Below are 13,570 nucleotides of genomic sequence, written 5' to 3'. Positions count from 1 at the left end.
TTGGCTTCCCCAGGCAGGGAGTTCCAAAGTTGCCTGGGAGCAGCCACCACCAAGAAGGCCCTCTCCTGTGTCCCCACCCAGCCAGCCTGCGAGGGTGGCAGGACCAAGCTTGGCTCTGTGATGGCGAGAGGGAGAGCCGCTGCGACGGAGATACAGACCAGAGGTTGACTTGCCAAGACGATGGGTGGTCTACGTCCAGCGTTCCACCGAGGTCTTCCTAGGGTACCCGAAATTGTCAGGAAGCAGAGTCTGGTGTGGCAGCTGGGGCCTTCAGCACACCACAAGTCCAGCTATGCAAACCCTGCAGGGAATCTGCTCCTCTTCCAACTGATACAACTTAGCTAGACCCAGGCATTAACCGGGGTCCACTTTTCACAGTGCCCAGCGAGAAGGCAAACTGAGCTCAGAAGACCAGGCAAGGAGATGGAACAGGGAACCGGACTCAGAGAGGAGCATGTTCCTGCTTTGGGAAACCTTCCCCTTGCACAACCAAAAAGGACCCCCAGCACACACAAACGCGCATGCTCTGGCCTTTCCCGGGATGACGTGCATCGTCCAAGGTTGCACTTGGGACCCGTAGGCCAAAGCATGCTCCCCGGGAGAGCGGCACGGCTGCCCTTGCCAAAGCTCAGCTCTGAACAACAACAAGCAGAGTGTCCAAGTGATTGCTCAACAGAGTGCAAACAGGGGCTGGGGACATGAGGACATTAAGGAGAGCATTCTGGATCCGGCCAGGAGCCCATCTAGTCCTGCACCTTGTTCTCAGTGGACAACTTGATGTCCAGGATCCGAGAACAAGAGCCTTCTCCCTGCCTGCATTTCCCAGCAAATGGCATTTGGGCATATTTCTGCCTCTGAACTAGGAGCCACTGATAGCCCTCTCTCAAACAGTTTGTCTGATTCTTTCTTAAAAACACCAAGGTTGGTGGCCACCACTGTTTCCTGCAGCAATAATAATAATAAATCATTTTATTTATACCCTGCCCAGAGCCGGGCTCAGGGCAGCTAACACCAATAAAATCACAGTAAAAACATAATGGGGGGGGGGGCAATTTAAAATACAGGTTAAAATGCCATTTAAAATGCAGCCTCATTTTAAAAGTAGCCCATAGATCAAAACCGTAAGGGGAGGGAAACATAAGGGCCAGACCAAGTCCAAACCAAAGGCCAGGCGGAACAGTTCTGTCTTGCAGGCCCTGTGGAAAGATGTCAAGTCCCGCAGGGCCCTAGTCTCTTGGGACAGAGCATTCCACTACGTCGGGGCCAGTACTGAAAAGGCCCTGGCCCTAGTTGAGACCAATCTAACCACCTTGCGACCTCCAAAATGTTGTCATTTGTGGACCTTAAGGTACTCCGTGGGGCATCCCAGGAGAGGCGATCCCGTAGCAGTGAGTTCCACAGCTGAACTATGCACTGCATAAAGAAGTATCTCCTTTTCTCTGTTCCAATTCCTCCAACGTGCAGCTTCATTGCATGTACAGAAGTTCTACTGCACATAAACATCAGAAACAGCTGTTGGATCAGGCCAATGGCCGCTCTGGTCCAGCCTCCTGTTCTCACGGTGGCCAAACGTGGGAAACCAAGGAGCACAAGCGCAACTCTCCCCCTCCTGTGGTTTCCGGAGACTGGGATTCAAAAGCATCGCTGCCTCTGATTGTGGAGGCAGAGTAGAGCCCTCAAGATCCCTCTAAACTTCCTCCTCCGTCTTCCAAATCCCAGTGTCACGGGTCTGTGGGCGAAGGAAGTCCCGGCTGCCGGGACCGGGGGCAAGATGGTGGGGTGGGAGCAGGAACGAGAGTCCAGAAGCCAGGGGTCCGAGGGTCAGGAAGCCAGGAGTCACGAAGTCAAGGGTCCGAGGGTCGAGGAGCAAGGAGACAAGAAGTCAAGGGTCTGAGGGTCAGGAAGCAGGGAGTCATGAAGTCAGGGGTCCGAGGGTCCGAGGGTCGAGAAGCAAGGAGTCACGAAGTCAAGGGGCCGAGGGTCAGGAAGCAGGGAGTCACAAAGTCAGGGGTCCGAGGGTCGAGGAGCAAGGAGTCAGGAAGCCGAGGTCCAAGGATCAAGAAGCAAGGAGTGACAAAGTCAAGGGTCCGAGGGTCGAGAAGCAAGGAGTCAAGGAACCAAGGTCCATGGATCAGGAAGCAAGAAGCCAACTGCAGCAAGGCAGGAAACGTATTGCTGTGGCAGAGAACCGAAGGGAAATGCTGCCCTTATATCCCTTCTCGGCTCTTGCCACCAGGTGCTGTGAGTTACCAATCGACCTCACCTGTGCCTTGCCTCTCCAGAACAAACTTAGGAAGGCCCCAGTCCTGCAAAGACCTACTGGCCACAGGGCCTGGCTCCTGCACGCACTCCTGACACCCAGTTGCTGGAAACCACTGGCGGAGAGCGGGTTCTTGCGCTCTCAGATCCTGCTCCTTGGTTTCCCATCGTGGGTTGGCTCCTGTGAGAAGAGGATGATGGACTTGCTGGCCTGATGGAGCAGGCTGTTCTCTGGTTCTTATGGACACCCGGTTTTTGAGAGGGGAAGCATCCAGTCGCAGCCGAGGAAAGCATCCAGCCCGGGGCTGAGGGCAGTCGCTTGCCTCCCCTCCCTTCTCCCGCATCGCCATTCCTAAGTCTAAGGCTGCATGGAAACCAAATGTGACAGGAGGGAAGTGACCTCTGGTCTGGGAACGGAGAGGAGGGTGGGAGCGTCGTCCCAGCACCTGCCGGCCTGAACTCTGACGCTGACCTGCGAGGAGACCACGCAAGGGAGAGGATTCCAGAGGATTTTTGGCAGCGCTCGGCGCCCAGCGCTCCCTCTCGACAGCTCCTCTGGGCCCGGGGAGAGGCTCAGCGCATTAGATCAGCACGTGCAACAACGTGCGAGGCGTGAATGCCGTCATGTGTGTACTTGCGCGGGTCTCCTGTGGCCTCTCTGAGCCCAAGCCGGCGGAGGGGGAGACGCAGGCACAGAGACTGAGGGAAAGGCAAGCGTATGGGAGAGAGAGAGAGGAAGAGAAGGAATGGTTCGGAGGGGTGGAAGCGTGGCAAGAAGCAGCGTGGTGCAATGGTTAGAGTGTTGGGCCAGGACCTGGGAGTCCAGAGTTCGAATCTCAGCTTGGTCATGAAGCTCAATGGATGGCCTTGGGCCAGTCATTGTATCTCAGCCTAACCTACTGCCCAGGGCAGTTGTGGGAATTGAACAAAGACTAGGACTTGGGAGAGACCAGGGTTCGAATCCCCTCTCAGGGGTATAACCTAAGGAGCCAGTCACTGCCTCTCAGCCAGACACCCTAACCAAACTTTTTTCAAAGAGGGCAAAATTTGATGAAGTGAACATGCGTGAGGGCCAACCAAACTTTTTGAGCTTTTTTTTAGGATTGAAGTTGTTGAGGTTTTTTTACGATTTTCCCCCAAAGTTCCTGAGCTTTTTTTTTTTTTTTACAGTTTTAACCCAAATTTGTGGAGCCTTTTTTTAGGATTGAAGTTGTTGAGACAAAGTTGTGGAGCTTTCTCCCCCCCACCCCCAATTTTGGACATGCCCGCCCTAACCACTACACCACACTGCCTCCAAGTTGGCTCACTAGCTTGGGTTATCAGCCACCATTAGCCCTTAGGAGCCGCTTTCTGGAGACACGCCTTCTCTCCAGCCATGCTGGACTCAAAACTATAGACTGCATGGTCTCTACAACCCAGGGCTGGCCAAACCCAAAAGCCCAGAAGCCCTGCACGAGGCACCACCAGGAACTAGGAAGGCCTGCTGGTTTTACTGGTCTGGGGGGGGTGGACCCACCAGGGGTGTTGCCAGGTAGCTCCCAGGCACAGTTGGATTGGCTCAAGGTGTCCCAAGTACTGCAGCCTTGGCAAAGGCTGATCTCTCAGAGGGAGCAAGGGGGGGGGATTTTTCTGAGCCCTCAAACCTGCCATTTCCCTACATGAATATTTTTTTTTTGCAGGCGGCGATGGTGGAATTTGCTTGTCCTTGCCTGCGAGTTTATTTCTGTATAAATGCAATGTTCCCTCCGCACTGTCTGGGACAGCCAGGTCAAAGTCACTCCCAGGGCAGACGTGACGGTACAGCTCTTTTGGACATTATTTTCCGATTGCTAAACCAACGCAGTTTGGAGCAGCCTGGAGGAAAAGGCAATTGAGCCGACTCCAAAAGCGTGCCAGCATCTTCTGTCACCTGCCAGAGGGTTTCTCCTCGCAACTGTTTGGAAGCCAGAGGGGAGGGAGAAGATAGTGCCGGGGGGGGGGGGCTGCCTGAAAGGGGTCTTGGTGGGCGCCCTCTAAGTCCCACGGGGGAGATTGGTGGCCCAATCCTGAAGTCCCACCAAAGTCAAGACAAGCAATCAGGTAAGCTTTCCTCCAAATCACATTCCTTAGAAACAGACACACAGTTATTTGGTCTCATTTCAAAGATGGATAAACTTGCATCCTTGACTTTTGTGCAAGGCATGCAAGAAGACATGGGGGAAAGGAAAGGAAAGTTTCAAAGTAAAGCAAAAAACAGGCTAGTGCAGGGGAAAGCCATCATGATCCCTGGTTCTTTATTTTGACTATGGCAGACCAACACGGCTACCTATCTACTACTGGATCCATGCCATGCCTAATTCTATAAATTTCTATTCTGTTGCGTCTTCCTTGCCTTTTCTCTAAACTAAGAAGTCCCAGATGCTGCAACCTGGGACCTTCTGCAATGCAAAGCAGATTCTCTTCCACCAAGCGACAGCCTTTCCCCAAGCTTTTTGCTGAGCTGTGATTTCTGAGGTGGGCAGGGACATTTGCCTTTGTTTCCCCAGTGTGCTGGATCCAGGATATCCACAGTCTGCATTGCAACACTGGAGGAGACTTACAAGTTTAACATTAACAGATGGCTTTGCCAGTCACTCTGCTTTGAAACGTGACTGCTTCTCTCAGATAAGGGCAGCAACTATATTCAGAGAGGCGATCCAGGGTTGATTGTGATCAGTGGTAATTTGCAGAGATAGGGATATGAGCAGAAAGCAGTGAAAGGAAGTTCCGCAAGGGGTTCTGCAGCTTTTCCTAGGAATCACTTATTCACTCCACGGATTGGGAAGATACAGGATAGAAATACAGTGGTTCCTTCCATTCCGGAAGTTCGTTCGACTTCCAAAACATTTTGAAACCAAGGCCCGGCTTTCGATCTCCTACAGCCAATCGGAAGCTGCGTTGGACATTTGGGTTCCAAAGAATGTTCACACACTGGAACACTCACTTCCAGGTTTGCGGCGTTCAGGAGCCAAAACGTTTCACTCGCAAGGTGTTCAGGATCCAAAGTACAACTGTACTGGATAAACATCTAGCACAAGGCCTGGTTCTCAAGGTGTAAAAAGGTAAAGGTAAAGGATGCCTGGATGGTTAAGTCCAGTCAAAGGCGACTATGAGGCTGCAATGTTCATCTTGCTCCAGGCCGAGGGAGCGGGAGTTTGTCCACAGACAGCTTTCTGGGTCATGTGGCCAGCAGGACTAAACCGCTTGTGGTGCAATGGATAACCATGACAGAAACCAGAGTGCAAGGAAACACAGTTTACCTTCCCGCCACAGTGGTACCTATTTATCTACTTGAACTGGTGTGCTTTTGAATTGCTAGGTTGGCAGGAGCTGGGACCGAGCAACGGGAGCTCACCCCGTCGAGGGGATTTGAACCGCCAACCTTCTGATTGGCAAGTCCAAGGGGTTCAGTGGTTTAGAACACAGCGCCACTCACATTCCCTAAATCCACAGCGCCACCCACATCTCAAGGTGTATGATGTTGTTGTACATGATACTGAACACTGTCCTGTGCTCCTTGGATGAAACGCGGGGTATAAATTTAATAAAGGAAATAAGGAACCCCCTGCATCTTGAGCCACCACCCCCTTCCATGGTCCCTATTCCCCAGGACAAAACACTCACTGTCCGTATCCGTCCCACATTTCAGCATGGCTGGTTTGTGGACGAGGCTGGGAGTGGATCCGTTGGCCCAGCCGGAATCAAACTCTCAGCCTCCCTGCAACCAACATGTTTCCTGGTTCCTGCCATGAGATGTCAGGTGGATGCAAAGAAAAGTAATTTATCTGGATTCTGCCCTATGCCAGGAGGATGTGGCTATAAAGTTTGGCGCTTCTTCGCGCCTGCCCAGCATGACGAAAGAGGCTCAGAATGGATGAAGTGAGGCGGAGAATCCGTTCTGGAGCTCCGTTCTCACACCGTTTGCAATTAACTCCTTTTGACTCTGCAAGGAGACAAATGACTGTAATTTACAAATAGATTTTATCTGAAAACGAGTGCCTTGCCTGACACCTATTGATTTGCGCCCCCTTCTTGAGGGGATAGCCTGCAATTAAATTGTCACATTCTTAATACCCAAGGAAAAAGCCAACAGATACCACATCATCTGCCTCTGGATTACAAAAAAAACAACCCCCCCCCCCCCCGACCATTTGCCAGGTTTGCTTTTATTCCAGAGTCAGCAAGGGATCAGATTTATCTGATAGGAAGCTGGGCTTTTATCTGCCTGGCTGAGGCTGCCAGCCCAGAGGCAGCTCAAATTATGTCTACAAATACCAGTTAACTGTGGGTGGACTGGATTTGTCCAGAACTCTATTCTCAGGAGGGCGGAAGAAACCCAGACCTCACCTGGAGTACTGTGTCCAGTTCTGGGCACCACAGTGCAAGAAGGACACTGACAAACTGGAACGTGTCCAGAGGAGGGCAACCAAAATGGTCAAAGGCCTGGAAACGATGCCTTATGAGGAACGGCTAAGGGAGCTGGGCATGTTTAGCCTGGAGAAGAGGAGGTTAAGGGGTGATATGATAGCCATGTTCAAATATATAAAAGGATGTCACATAGAGGAGGGAGAAAGGTTGTTTTCTGCTGCTCCAGAGAAGCGGACACGGAGCAATGGATCCAAACTACAAGAAAGAAAATTCCACCTAAACATTAGGAAGAACTTCCTGACAGTAAGAACTGTTTGACAGTGGAATTTGCTGCCAAGGAGTGTGGTGGAGTCTCCTACTTTGGAGGTCTTTAAGCAGAGGCTTGACAACCATATGTCAGGAGTGCTCTGATGGGGTTTCCTGCTTGGCAGGGGGTTGGACTCAATGGCCCTTGTGGTCTCTTCCAACTCTATGATTCTATGATTCTATAAACCCAAACGTTGGCGTTATTTGCTTCAAGGGCCAATGGGGTGACAGACGTCTGCATATCCATTTGCTTTGGAAAAGCCCATTGGGAGATCGAGATTTCTGATTTCCCTTCCCTGCCATGGGTGGAACCCCATGCAATAAAAAACAGGGTGCAACTGAACCTCTGCTTCTTCCCTGATATGAGTAATTTTTTTATGGAAATGATCATAGAACCATAGATTTGTCAAGCTGGAAGGGACCCGAAGGTCATCTAGTCCAACCCCCTGCAATGCGACTGACCTTGCAGATCACCTTTTGTAGAGGCAGAGATATAAGTGAGGGAGCTGGGGATAGTAACAGCAGAGGCAGCGCTGGTGACCGAAAAGGAACGTGATTAAACAGACTTTAAGGAAAGCCAAGCAGAGCCTGATGGGGATTGTAGTTTTCCAGACAGACCCAGAAATGTAGAAAATGGAAGTTGATTTGATAGACATGCCAGTGAACCTTCTCCAAAGTCTCTTTCAAAAAGGAATCTGGAACTTCAGTTTCTGGTACTAAACAAAGTCAAAGTTTCAGCGCGGCCTTGCTGTCATCTTCCATAAACACAAAAATGAAATCAAAGGCAACAGAAAGATCTCGCCTTCCTGCCACATCCCTGTTGCAAGGCTGAGAATGAGCAGAACAGGAAGCGTGCTAAAAACTTAAGCCGCTTTTCGGCTAGCAAATGTCACAGGAGAGTGAGCTACAGAGGATTAGGTTGGGATATCGGCAGCTTAGCAGGCGTTCGGGGGGTCCGGGCTTAATTACACACCAAAAGCCCCTGGAGATAAAGTGAATGGGCGGCAGCAGCGTCGCTGAGAGAGGAAGAGTCTGACCATCTTGGCAGCTTAAGCAAGAACAACTTTCTCTATCTGCATCCGTCAGGCATAAGCTGCGGCCGCATCTCTTGCACGCAGGGAACAGCGAGGATGGGGCAGCAGATAGGAGACCAGAACCTGTGACATCAACACACCAGCAACCAGGCCCTCCTTTTCCCCATCAACACTTGGCGAGTTCACAAGCAGCCATAAAAACTCTTATAAGAAGAGCCTGTTGGATGATCGGGTCAATGGCCCATCTAGTCCAGCCTTCCAGAGGTTATGTTCAATTTCAATGCGCTCCAAAATTGCACCCAACTTCGGAGCTGGTAGTCAAGTTCATGTGTGCAACTGGTGAAACAATGACAGTTGCCTTATTTATATAGCAGCACCCTGAAGGACGCGGGTGGCGCTGTGGTCTGAAACTCTGAGCCTCTTGGGCTTGCCGATCAGAAGGTCGGCGGTTTGAATCCCCGCAACCGAGTGAGCTCCCATTGCTTGGTCCGAGCCGTAGCTGTCAACCTTCCCTTTTTTTGTGGGAAATTCCCTTATTCCAGCGCCATTTCCCACTGCTTCCCGCTGCTATCCCGGATTGTTAGATATCCCGTAGACTGTCCCCGGGACAGGAGAGGCTGCTGATCCCTTATTTTCAAATCTGAAAGTTGACGGCTATGGTCCCAACTCCTGCCAACCTAGCAGTTTGAAAGCACACCAGTGCAAGTAGATAAATAGGCGGGGAGGTAAAAGGCATTTCTGTGCGCTCTGGTTTCCGTCACGGTGTCCCATTGCACCAGAAGCTGTTCAGTCCTGCTGGCCACATGACCCGGAAAGCTGTCTGTGGACAAACGCCGGCTCCCTCGGCCTGAAGCAAGATGAGCGCTGCAACCCCATAGTCACCTTTGACTGGACTTAACCGTCCAGGGGTCCTTTTACCTTTTGTAGCAGCACCCCTATACATGGGACTTTACAGAGTTAACGTAAGCAAAAAGGGATATCTTCATGCCCCGAGGAGAAGCAGGGTGGCAAGACAAATGGAGCTAGACAGCTATATATTTAGCATTCATTTCAGGTGAGGGTGAGGAATAAGATTACAGTCATAACTCGCGTTACAGACACTTCAGGTTGCGTTTTTTTGGGTTATGGACCGCCGAAACCCGAAAGTACCGGAACGGGTTACTTCCGGGTTTCGGCGGTCGCGCAGGAGCACTAAATCATGCTTTGCACATGCGCAGAAGCACCGAATCACAACCCACACAGGCGCGCCACTGCGGGTTGCGAACGTGCCTCCCGCACAGATCACATTTGCAACCCAAGCGGCCACTGTACTTGGAAACGGAGATTACCACTTGCTGCTGTTTTATTTGCTATACTGATTCTGGGTACTTCATGGTGCACTCCTATGTGTAGGGACTCCAATGTAACTTCCGCTTTGTTCAATGGGGCTCACTTTCACGTGCAAGGATGGGCGCTTGAGTTGTGTTGATTGTTGCAAACGGCCTTGAACAATATGTGCATGAAAAGGTGGAATAAAACGCTTGAAGAAATAGTCTGCAACGCAAGTGGTTGTCCTGGATTTCAAAGCCTTCTGAGTACTGGGCATAGATCCATTTATAGCCGTGCAGAACGCTGCCCCTTCCAGCCTGAAGGAAAGATTGCCACGGCAGCCAGGAGGAGGCGCTGTTGTTCAGCGCGAACAGGCCTTGATTTCGCACCCCTGCCTCCAGTGCCGTGTGAATGTCTGTTTGATGGGTGACCCTCGCATGTCAATTTCACTCAAGTCAGAACTGACAAAAATTTAGAGTGGCACTCAGACACATCTTCCATCTTTTCAAGAGAGACTCGCGTTCCAAAAATAACTACTTGCGCCAATAGAAAGCCAAATCTTATTAAAAACCATTTCCTTTCCTTCCACCTCTCTTTTTGCAGGGGTTTTTTTTATGACTTTTTACATCACGGGCCAAAGGCAGCCTGGCTAAAAAGTGCTCACACATTTTGTGGCATGACAGATGAGATCATCCTGCGAGAAAAGACTAGGAACCTGAATCAAATGTCGCCTTTTGTGACAGGTCACTGCAGCCATCGCGGATTCTGCTCCAACATAAAATGGGTGTCCTCTTCGCCTGCCATAATTTGGCTACCAAAGAAAATGGAACAGCACAGTCCATGGGGATGTTTTTCTGGGCAAACCACAATGCAAAGGAGGGGAGCTGCGCAACAGCGCTCTCAACTGTGCCATTGCACAGCACCAATTCCTTTCAGCTCAGCATGCGCAGGAAAACATTCCAGGGAATTCTGCCCAGAGCGCGGCAACCAGATATTATGTTTGGATGAAAAACAAACAAAACGCTCTTTTCTTTTCTGCACAAAAATTGATCACCATCCCTGGAAATATAAAGGGAATCTTTTAAGTAAAAGAATGAATGTTTTATTGAGCAACAAGTACCCCCTGGGTACAGCTGAAGGGCCAGTAGATTTGTTCATCGGCAGCAATTGGGAACCAAATTGCCAGATTCATTTAAAGGAGGAAACATCTTCTGCCCAGCAAGAAACAGCATGTTTTTTATTTATTTCATAAAGCGTATATCCCAGGTTTTTAAGGCTTTTGCATACTAATAGTAACAACTTGAACTTGGCCCAGGAGCAGATCAGTAACCAGTGGAGATCTCTGAGCACAGGTGTTGTATGCTGATTAGGCAAGGGAAGCCCCACCGATGCTGCCATGGACTTTTTACGAAGGCTGCTTACAAAACCTTGACCTTGATTTTGAGAAGATTTCTAGCCAACCAGACCAACTGGCACACAGAGAATCAACTACAAGGTGGTGGGCTTCATGGATAGCTCTGTTGGTGAGAGCCTGGTGCTGATAACGCCAAGGCTGCAGGCTCGATCCCAAAATGGGACACCTGAATATTCCTGCATTGCAGGGGGTTGGACTAGATGACCCTCAGGGTCCCTTCTAACTCTACATTTCTATGATTCCCCAGACAAGTGATCTATGGATGTTTTGGATTACAATTCCCATCAGTCCACAACCTTGGGTCTACGCACCGGGGGGGGGGGGTAAGAGAGAGAAAGAGACAGAGAGTCAAACAGAGAGACAGACAGACAGACAGAGATTGGGCACCAGGTTGGGTAAGTCTGCTCTAGTGGGACTAAGGACTCAGCTACACAGCTGCAAATAAAATGTTTCAAGTGTGTTTTAAGTGCAATATACAATGTGACGCTAGATGGCGATGTTGAGCCTCATGAAAGAGTCGATGTATTTAAAAAAAACACTTTTAAAAAAGCATTTTCAGAACGGATTTTGTGTGTGTGTAGATTCCACCTGTCATGTTAGGCCTCCTGCTGTTTAGCCTTCTCTCCCTAATAAGCAATACCGGTTTACCCAATCTACATTTGGGCTTGCAGGTTTCTTATAGCTTCAGTAGTAGTTACAGCACCAGGGACCAGGGTTCAAATCCCCATTCAACCATGAAGCTCACTGGGTGTGACTTAGCCTAGCCTACCTCCCAGGGTTGTTGTGGGGATTAAATGAGAAGACCACCATCAGCGCCTGGGGGAGGAGGTGGGCTAGGTAAAGGTAAAGGGACCCCTGACCATTAGGTCCAGTCGTGGCTCTGGAGTTGCAGTGCTCATCTCGCTTTACTGGCCGAGGGAGCTGGCGTACAGCTTCCAGGTCATGTGGCCAGCATGACCAAGCCGCTTCTGGTGAACCAGAGCAGCGCACGGAAACGCCGTTTACCTTCCCGCCGGGGCGGTACCTGTTTATCTACTTGCAATTTGACGTGCTTTCAAACTGCTAGGTTGGCAGGAGCAGGGACCGAGCAATGGAGCTCACCCCATAGCGGGGATTCAAACCGCCGACCTTCTGATCGGCAAGCCCTAGGCTCTGTGGTTTAACCCACAGCGCCACCCACTAGAAACACAATAAAGAAGGATGTGAGCAAACAAAGAAGCAAACTAGCTAATGAACTCATTTACAAGGATACAGAACTCCGGAACTCTGTCGCCTTTAAAAACATTTCCATTTATTTTTGTGTTTCTGAAAACAAACACTGCATTCTTGGGGTGCTTTTCAGCCAAGGCAGGAGTGGTGCAGTTTTTACATGGAGGCCATTTTCACAGCTCCTGAACCTCTGGTGCCCATCGCTCAAGCAACCAACAGATTGCTTTGCTTGCAGCTGCTGGAGTTTTTAAAATATTTTTTTAAAAAAATAATTCTCTATTATTTTTTCTTTCCCTTTGTACCAGGAGGAGGGTCTCTGCACAGCTCTGCATGGAGTTACGGCAAGCAGACAGGATTCCACCGGTAGTTCCAGGAGTAAACCCACAGGCAATGGCCAGGGCCAGATTTAGGTTTCATGAGGCCCTCAGCTCCTGAAGGTAATGGGGCCCTTTATATGTCCAGCTGTCCTTTGTCAACAACAAATTCTCACTGTTTTTTGTGTTGAATATATGCTATATGGTAATTTATGGACCTAATAGGTATCTCAAGCCATTTGCACGTAACAAATAGGAGCCTACCAACACAAAACACTGTTGTTGTATGTAGGTTTTATTTTACTTGTTTTTTATCTTATATTTTGGAAATGCACACCCAGTTTTATTTTCTCCTTTAATTTTTTTTTGGGGGGGGGCCAAGAGAGTGGGGCCCTAAGCTATAGCTTGTTTAGCTTATAACAGTGGTACCTCTGGTTGCGAACGGGATCCGTTCCAGAGCCCTGTTTGCAACATGAGCAAAACGCAACCCATGTCTGCAGGGGTCGCGATTCACCGCTTCTGCGCATGTGTGTGACGTCATTTTGAGCGTCTGCGCATACGTGAGCGGCAAAACCTAGAAGCAACCCTTTCCGAGACTTCTGGGGAAAGATTTATAATGAATTGAATATTTTTTTTTTTGAAATATACATTTATTAAGAAACCAGAAGCCTTTCTACTTGGAATAATAGGTTTGGAATTGCCCAAGAAAGATGTCATATTGTTTTTGTATGCCACAACTGCAGCTAGAATTTTGCTGGCCAAAAATTGGAAATTACAAGAAGTACCAACAGTGGAGGAATGGCAGATGAAGATGATGGACTTTTTGGAGCTAGCCGACCTGACTGGAAGAATCTGCGACCAGAAGGAGGAGGAGTATAAAGAGAAATGGAAGAAATTTAAAGACTATTTAGTTAAATATGCTAAGGTAACTTAAATAGAAATACTTGTGAGTAACAGATTGGCCCAGGATTTAAATATGTGAAATTGTATAATACTATGGATAGAAGTCAAAATGAAAAAAAAGAAAGATGTTAATTGAACAAATAAATTTTATATGAAAATAGTGTTGGAAAACTGCTACAATGAGCTATATGGAAATTCAGCCAGGGGGATTTGAAGAAGTCACCTAACAATGATAACAAAAGTGGGATTATAACAGTTAAGATTAATGTTTCTTTCTTTGTTTTTTGTGGTTTTTTTGATATTGTAATTTTTTGTTTGTTTGTTGTTGTGCTTGTTATAATATTGGAAAATCAATTTAAAAAACTGAAAAACAAAACAAAACCCAGAAGTAACCCTTTCCAGTACTTCCAGGTCGCTGCGGGACGCAACCTGAAAAG

General features: G+C 49.0%; 1 protein-coding gene and 1 long non-coding RNA gene across 3 annotated transcripts in view; both read right to left on the bottom strand.

Annotated features, from left to right (window-relative positions):
- Positions 1 to 13,570, bottom strand: part of CNTFR (ciliary neurotrophic factor receptor) — a 434,396-nt gene that overhangs the window by 268,753 nt on the left and 152,073 nt on the right. The window contains exon 1 of one of the 2 annotated variants that reach the window (XM_081213126.1): positions 159 to 462. The exons of the other annotated variant lie outside the window; for it this stretch is intronic. The gene's annotated coding sequence lies outside the window, so the exon portion shown is untranslated. Of the gene's footprint in view, positions 1 to 158; positions 463 to 13,570 lie in introns of those variants that run through there. 2 annotated transcript variants of the gene reach the window in all.
- The window catches only part of LOC308597426, a 396,194-nt gene that overhangs the window by 283,112 nt on the left and 99,512 nt on the right, over positions 1 to 13,570 (bottom strand). The gene's annotated exons all lie outside the window — the stretch shown is intronic.

Source organism: Podarcis bocagei (genome assembly GCF_964188305.1).
Source record: "Podarcis bocagei genome assembly, chromosome: 11".
Taxonomy (NCBI): Eukaryota; Metazoa; Chordata; class Lepidosauria; order Squamata; family Lacertidae; genus Podarcis; species Podarcis bocagei.
Note: the sequence above shows the minus strand (reverse complement) of the source record. Positions and strands in the feature narration are given on the sequence as shown.